The sequence below is a fragment of the Tupaia chinensis genome, unplaced genomic scaffold (genome assembly GCF_000334495.1).
Source record: "Tupaia chinensis unplaced genomic scaffold, TupChi_1.0 Scaffold146650_1, whole genome shotgun sequence".
Lineage (NCBI taxonomy): Eukaryota > Metazoa > Chordata > Mammalia > Scandentia > Tupaiidae > Tupaia > Tupaia belangeri.
Genome location: NW_006206507.1, coordinates 1,981,420 through 1,990,665, shown reverse-complemented (window position 1 = coordinate 1,990,665; position 9,246 = coordinate 1,981,420).

Genomic DNA, 9,246 nt, shown 5'->3' with positions numbered 1-9,246 from the left:
CTCCTAGGGCCAAGAGATGAGAAAGAATCAGCCATTTGTTGTTAAAGCTTTCTTCTAAAAGTTGGCTGCTGATTGAAAGACTTAACAAGTGTAACTACAGAAGCCTGGCTACAGTACAACTGTCATCAGGAAAGCTAGTTATGTTCACAGCTTTAAATCCAATCCTCTTTACCTGATGTGTAATTTGTGTAGTACATTTTCTTCATTATGCTATCATATTGAGAACCTTGTCCTGCAGACCAAGTGTTATCTTGCATGGGACGGCCATGATATAAACCAGTGGTCCTCAACCATGGGTGTTTTGTCCCCATGAGACTCTGGGAAATGTGTGGTTTCATTGCTGACTGTCACAGTCGAGATGGGAGGGTTTTATTAATGGCATCTAGTGGGTAGAAGCCAGGAGTATTGCTAATCATCCTGCAATGCATCCTCCTGCAAACAAAATGCCAGTGGTGGCAAGATTGCGAAATTCTGATGTAGACCCTGCTCTGGGTAAGAATAAAGGATAGGTGTTTATTGGGACTTGGAGAAGCCCATCTTGCCCCAGCCCCCATGCCATCGGGACATCTGCCCCAGACAGCCTTGCTGCATGATGAGTTGTTTACAGCTGAAAGAGTGCTGAAGAGCACGACTCATCCCCTCCCCACATGCCTTGAAACTCTCAGGGACACAAAGAAGTCCATCTTGCCCTGGTCACTTTGCCATGGGGACATCTGCCCCAAAATGATTTGCTGCACAGTGAGCCATTTGTGGCTGGGAGGGGTGCTGCAGAGTGTGGCTAATCCACTCCCCCACATGCCTTGAAACTCTCATGTGTGTTCATTGGGATTTGGAGAAGCTCATCTTGCTCTGGTCCCCATGCCATCAGGACATCCACCCCAGTGACAAGACTGGCTGCACTAAAAGCTGGGACTCTGAGCTGCAGAGAGACTGTGGTTCATCCCCTGCCACACCCTTTTGAATTTTCAGACCTCCGAGCTTCCTGAAGCTCTCACCACACAATCCCTTCTCTCTTCTTCAGATGAAGTTCAGCAGCTCAGCCTTAGGTGCACCTGTTTTCTAGAAACTGGGAGGACTTTGAATTATCCAAGTCCACAGACAACAGTGCAGGTTGCTGAGTGAACATCAAGGAAGTAGAGCAGCAGAGAGATTCCTGATCACCTCCTCCTACTCACCTTTGAACACTGAGAATTAACCTGAAGTATTTAGGAAGAATGTACAATTCACTTGATGACTAGAAATCATTGCAGAGGCACAATAAATATGAGAAAATCAAGAAAATATCTCTCCCTCAAGGGAAAACACAATTACACATCATCCACAGACAATACTATGGAACTTGTGAAAAATGTCAGATAAACAATTCAGAATATTTAGAGTGATGAAACTAAATAAGATGCAAGAGAAAAGAGACAACAAACTCCAGAAGATGAAAGATAAAAGAGACCATGGGACCAGCAGTTAGCATAATGGCTATGTCACTGAACTCCCATGTAGTCAACCGCAGTTCGAGTCCCAGACCCGGTGGCTTAAACTCACGCCAGTGCATGTGCATGTGTGCCCAGATCCTGAGAGGAGAATGGAGGAGAAGGGATTGTGGCATGGCCATCCCCCTTGGGGTGGGGGGGATGATTTCTTGCTTTCTGTCTCTCTGTCTCTCTGGCGAGCGCACGCGCCCAATTGCAAAACCCTCTCCAAAAAAAGAAAAGAAAAAAAAAAAAAGATAAAAGAGACAATGAGCTCCAGGAGAAAAGGAAGTCCTTTCATGATTTGAAAGAAGTAAAAGACACCATAAAAAGAATCAAAGTGGAATTGTTAGAGAAGAAGACTAATATAGGAAATCAAAACCTCCCTCAAAATTATTAAAAGCAGTTTAGTTCATCCAGAAGATCAAATCTTGAGTGTAGAAAAAATGTATAAAAATGACTGAGAAAATAACCAAGAATGAGGACAATATATGAAAAATACTAGATATCATTAAATATTCAAACATCCAGATATTTGGGATCCCATAAAGTGAAGAAAATAATAAGGACATTGATAATATATTCCATGAAATCCTGGAAGAAAAACTTTCCAAACCTTGAGGGGCATTTAAAAATCCAGACCCAAGAAATACAAAGGACCCCCAGATAAAATCAACCCAAGAAGATCTTTTCCAAGGTACATCATAGCCAAATTAGCCAAATTCATGGACGAAGATACTAAAATTGGCACGAGAGAAATGTCAAGTTGCTTACATAGGTTATTCCAAAAGGATACCCCATTCTTTTGTTGGAAACAACACAGGCAAGGAAAGCATGGGGAAATATATTCAAAATGTCAAATGAAAAACAATTTCAACCAAGATTATTATACCTAGTAAGATTAACCTTCATATGGGAAGAAAAGATAAAAAAAAATTTCAAATAAAACCTGAAAGAATTTACCAACTTCAGGCCAGCTCTTCAACAAGTTTTAAGGAAGACAGAAAACTAAAATCAGACAAACTGATTTTAGAATAAAAGAATAGAAAAACAACCAAGACAATAGCTAATTTAATGATAGGTTCAGAAATATCAAAATAACATTGAATGTTAATAGATTAAAGCCTCCAATCAAGAGATACAACTGAATGAATGGATTAAAAAATAAACCCTCTATCAGACCAGCAGTTAGCATAATGGCTATGTCGCTGGACTCCCACATAGTTGACCACGGTTTGTGTCCCAGATCCAGTGGCTTAAACTCACACCAGGCGCATGTGCATGCATGCCCAAGATCTCGAGAGGAGAATGGAGGAGAAGGGATTGTGGCATGGCCATCCCCCCTGGGGGGTGATTTCTCGCTTTCTATCTCTGTCTGTCTGGCGAGCGCACGCGCCCTATAGCAGAAACCTTTCCCAAAAAAAAGAAACCCTCTATCTGTTGCCTATAGGAAATGCACCTCATGGATAAAAACATACATAGACTAAAAGTGAAGGGCTGGAAAAAGGAATTCTATGCAAATGGAAATCAAAAAAGGGCTAGAGTCAATGATACTGATTTCAGAAAAGACAGGCTTTAAGACAAGTCTGTAAGAAGAGATAAAGAAGGGCATTATATAGAAGTAAAAGGGCTTAATCATCAAGAAGACACAATGCTTATAAATATCTATGCACCCAACTCAGGAGCACCCAAATACATGAAGGAAAGACTGCTAGAGCTAAAAGGAGAGATAGGATACAACACTATAATTGTTGACGGTTTCAACAATTTACTATCTCCTTTAGACAGATCTTCTAGACAAAGAATGAGCAAAGAGATATAAGAACTAAATAATACTATAAATCAAATGGACTTGACAGATATCTTTAGAACTTTTCACCCTAAAATGACAAAATACACATTTTTCTCACCCCTACAAGGAACCTTTTTAAAGACTGATTATATGATAGGACTCAAATCAAGCAGATTCAAAGGCATAGAAATTATATCCAGTATCTTCTCTGACCATAATGGAATTAAACTTGATATTAATTTCAGAAAAAATCCTTAACAATATACCAACCCATAAAAACTGAACAACCTACTTCTTTTTTTTTAAGAATTATTTATTTATTTATTATCATTATTATTATTTTTCACATGAATTTTGCAAAAGACAGAGAGAGAGAGAAAGAAACCAAGCCACCAGGTCTGGGACTTGAACCATGGTCAGCCATGTGGGAATTCCAGCACCCTAACCACCATGCCACCTGCTGGTCCAACAACCTACTTCTGAATGACTTCTCAATCACCAAAGAAATTGAGACTAAAATCAAAAGATTTATGGAAACAAATGATAATAAATGCATGGGTTTCCATAATCTATGGAATGCCACAAAAGCAGTCATAAGAGAGAAATTGATAGCAATTAGTGTGCACAAGAAAAAGATGGAAAGGTGGCAAATAAACAACCTAATATCATGCCTCAGGGAATTAAAAAAAATCTGAAAAATGCTAGTAGAAAACAAATAATAAAGATTTGAGCAGAAATAAGTGAAATAGAAAATAAACAAACTATAAGTAAATAAGTAAAATAGAAAATAAACAAACTATAAGCAAAATAAATGAAAGCAAAAGCTGATTCTCTGAAAAGATTAACAAGATTGACACACCATTAACTAGGCTGATTAAGAGGAAGAGAGAAAGGAACCAAAGTAATCGAATTTGCAATGAAACAGGCAATATTACAACAGATGCAATAGGAATATAAAACATCATTAGAGGATACTATGAACGACTATATGCCAACAAACGAGAGAACCTGGATTAGATGGAGAAGTTCCTGACCACATATAATCTACCAAGATTGAATCCAGAGGACATAGAAAGCATGAATAGACCCAAATAAGCAATGAGAAGTAATAAATAATCTCCCAAACAAGAAAAGTCCAAGTCCTGATGACTTCAACTCTATATTCTACAAATTTTTAAAGAGTTAAGATCCATTCTACTCAAACTATTTCTAAAGATCCAAAGGGAAAGCCAAACTTTTTTATAAAGTCTCCATCATGCCCATACACAAAATAAAGACATAACAAAAAAAGAAAACTATAGACCAATATCTCTGATGAATATAGATGCAAAATTTCTCAACAAGATTCTTGCAAATCATAACCAACAACATATAAAAAATTATCACAACCAGGCAGGCTTTATTCCAGGGACAAAAGGGTGGTTCATTATATGCGAAACCATAAATGTAATAAACCATATTAACAGAAAGATAAAAAAACATTTGATCATTTCAATTGATACAGATAAAGCACTCAATAAAATACAATATCTCCTAATGATTAGGACTCAGCAAAACTGTCTCATAAGGTTCTTTTCTCAACACAGTAAAAGCCATCTATGAAAAACCCATAGCTAACATCACACTGAATGAAGAGAAAAACCCATAGCTAACATCATGCTGAATGGAGATAAAAGGTTTTCCATTAAAAACTGGTACAAGACAAGATTGCCCACTTTCTCCACTCCTTTTCAATATAGTGCTAGAAGTCCTATTCAATGCAATCAGAAAAGAGAATAGAATTAGAGATTTAACTAGGCAAAGAAGAGTTGAAAATGTCTTTACTTGCAGATGACATAATGATATACTCAGAAAACGCAAAGGTATCCACAAAAAACTTCTTGACATAATAAATGAATACAGTAAAGTGGCAGGATACAAAAATCAACATCTAAAAATTAATAGTATTTTTATATACAAACAACAAACTGACTGAAGTAGAACTGAAGAAAATAATTCCTTTTACCATAGCCACAAAATTTACAAGATACCTAGGAATAAACCTAACCGAGGAGGTCAAAGACCTTTACAAGGAAAACTATGAAAAGTTTAAAAAGATATTGAACATGAAACAAAAGTGGGAGGGCATCCCATGTCCCTGACAGGATAAATTAATACTCAAAGTGTCAATTCTACCCAAATTAACCTACATACTTAATGCAATTCCAATCAAATTACCAGAGACATTCTTTACAGATCTAGAAAAGACAATCAGATTTTGTCTGGAATCATAAAAGACCTGTATTGCCAAAGGAATCCTGTACAAGAGTGGAGTGGGTGGCATCTCACTTCCTGAACCCAAAATATATTATAAACCTGTGATAATCAAAACAGCATGGTAAGGACACAAAACAGACATGTTGACCAATGGAACAGAATAGAGACTCCAGAAATAATCCCCAAAACATACAGCCAACTGATTTTTGCCAAAGGGTATCAGTCAATCCAATGGGAAAAGTAAAACCTCTTTAGCAATGATGATGCTGGAAAACTTGGTATCTACCTGCAGAAATAAGTGAGAAATCACCCCCCGGGGGGGATGGCCACGCCGCAATCCCTTCTCCTCCGTTCTCCTCTCAGGATCTTGGGCACACACGCACACGCTCCTGGCATGAGTTTTAAGCCACCGGGTCCGGGACGCGAACTGCGGTCGACTACGTGAGAGTACAGCGACATAGCCATTACGCTAACTGCTGGTCCCTGAACGCCTACTTCTCACCATTGAAAAAAAGTCAACTCAAAGTGGATCAAAGATCTAAACCTAAGACCCCAAACTATAAAACTTCTGGTGGAAAACACTGGAGAAACTCTGGGAGACATTGGGATAGGCAAAGACTTTAAAAAAAAAAAAAAAAAAAAAAAAAAAAAAAAAAAAAAAAAACACCCAAAGCACAGTCAATAATCCCAAAAATAGACAAAAGGAATTACATAAGATTAAGAAAGTTCTGCACAGCAAAAGACACAGTAATTAGTGTGAACTGACAACCCTCGGAATGGGAGAATATTTTTGTAATCTATGCCTCAGATAAGGGACTGATAAAATACACAGGGAACTCAAGCAGCTTAATCAAAAAAAAATGATTAATCCAATTAAAAGATGGAAAAATAAGCTGAACAAACAACTCTCTCAGGAAGATATAAGAACAGCCAAAAAGTATATGAAAAAATGCTCAACAGCTCTCATCATAAAGGAGACGCAGATTAAAACCACAATGAGATACCACATAACCCCTGTCAGAATGGCAAAGATTAAAAGTCCATAAAAATGGGGACTAGCAAATGGTGTAATAGTTGTGTCACCTAGTCAACTGTGGTTCAAGTCTCGGACCCAGCAGTTTAAAAGTCATGCCAGGACATGTGCACGCATGCACAAAATACTAAGAGGAGACTGGAGGAGAAGGGACTGTGGCGTGGCCATCCCCCTGGTGGTGATCTCTCACTTTCTGTCTCTCTGTACCTCTCTGTCCCTCTCTGTCTCTCAGTTGAGTGCATACATCCTATAGTAAAATTCTCTGTCAAAAAAAAAATACAAAAAATGACAAGTATTGTCAGGGTTGTGGTAAAAAGAGAATTCTCCTACACTGTTGGTGGGAATGTAAATTGGTCCAGGCACAATGGAAAACAATATGGAGGTTCCTCAAAGATCTACAAATAGAACTACTCTAATTCAACAATTCCACTCCTGGGTATTTACTCAAAGGACAAGAGAATGCTCAGTGGAAAAGTGCTTGCACATCTATGATTACTGTGGCATTATTCATGATTGCTAAGACATGGAACCAACCCTAATATCCATGAGTAGATGAATGGATTGAAAACGTATGGCACATAAACTCCATGGAATACTATTCAGCATTAAAAAAAAAAAAACACAAGACCCTGGCATTTGATAGAAAATGGATGAATTTGGAAGATTTATTGCTGAGGGAAGCAAGTCAGGATATAAAAGAGACATTGTCTCCACCTAACGTATACTGACTGTCCATACTCTATGGTAGAGACTGAAAGATAGGAGGGATAAAAGCATTGAAAATAGTTATGGGCACTGGAGACAGTGTGGAAGGAGGGTGAGAGAGGGGGAGAGTGTAGAGAAGGAAATTGGGGAGAAAAATAGATAAGTAAGACATTTGTGGGACACAGAAATGGTTTATTATCTTTGATGATAACATGAACAGTTTTCTCAATCAGACTGGTCCAAGGTGTATTGTATGTTGGGATAAATTATCTCTACAAGCTAAATGGTGTATAGCAATTAAATGAATGATATAATAATAATAATGATTTTAAAATTTTTGAAAGAATGTGAAAGTGTCATAGAAGAAAATGTGACACAGCTCAGCTCTATGTAATAAATGCATATGAAAGGTGACAGAGTTTGCTTCACTTGAATCCACTGAGGTCTATTTTAGGACCCTATAATGTCTATCAGAGTTTGTATTATATTGTACCACAGAAGAACAAGGAATTAAGTTCCACTGTCTCTGATCTCTCTCCAGGATATAAATTCAAGGACAAGAATAATTTTACTCTTTTGTAGAAATCCTAAATCGTATTGCCTGCTTAGTGACTACTTACTGTAAGCTCCTTTGCCTTGTTTCACAGATGTTTACAAACAGAATGGCAAAGATTACTTTTCACCATTTAAATATGTGATTAGGTCTAAAGTGGACACTATCTTCTTCCCCAAAATTTAGCTGTCCTCCCCCTTCTAACCATCTCAGTTGCATCTTTAATATAATACTTACTTCATTAAACCTCTTATTTTTTATTTGTGATCTATTTAAGACTTAAGGAGGTAAAGCAATGCAATGTGTTAAATATTGAGTCACAGGAAAAGTCATGATGCACTGTTGCATAGGAAAATACGTCATGACTTTTACAACAAACAAATATATCCCCCTGGAAATTCATTTCTCCTCAAAACCTCAGAATGTGACCTGTCTGGAATAGAGTCCTTTCAAAGGTAATTAAGTTAAGGTGAGGTTGTACTGGATTACAGTGAACTCTAAATCCAATAACAACTGTCCTTATTAGAAGACAAGTGGAGGCATAGACATGCACACGCACGCACACACACACACACACACACACACAGAAGGCAGTGTAAATATGGGCACAGAGATTAGGCAGGTGTCTGCAAGCCAATTAATGCTAAGAACTTCCAGCAGCCACCAGAAGCTAAGGGGCAGACATAAAACAGTTTCTCCTCAGAGCCTTCAGAAGAACCAATCTTGCCATCGCCTTGATTTTGGATGTTGCCTTCTTGTTGCCTCCTAAACTCTAAAAGAATAAATTTATGTTGTTTTAAGTCAGATTGTGGTCATTTTTTACTGCAACCCTAGAGAACTAATACAGGTATCAATGAGATCATGCCAATAGTTCTCCAGCTACAGGTAGCGTAACTGTCCAAAGACTCCAGTAGCTGCATCTGACACCCACAATGGCATTCATTTACTGGGAGGCCATGCTGCCCACAGGCTGCTCCTAGCCAGTGACTGGGTGCAGCAGACATACAAAGTATTCCAAGCCCTGCAGACACAGAAGCCTTGGAGAGCAAACCTTGACCCAAAGACTCTTTCACAGCCATGCCTCACTATACTTAGACTGAATGCTTTCAGAGACCCAACCTCCTCCTCCTCTCCTCTCTCTCTTTCTCTCTCTCTCCCTCTCTCTCTCTCTCTCTCTCTCAGAATCATTCTTATATCATCTGATGGCCCACTAATCTTCCCCAGCTCCCTTCCTTATTTTCCTCATAAGTGTTTCCCTAATAAAATCCAAACACACTTTATTGTATCTTGATGCTATCTCTTGAAGAACCCAGAGTAACTTGGAAGACAATTATAAAATCTGATTTATATTTATAAAAATAGAAAATAGATGGCTCGTTCTTTTTGGCTGGAACCACCATCTTTGAGTAATTAACTAAAGTGACGAACACAAAGGGAAAGA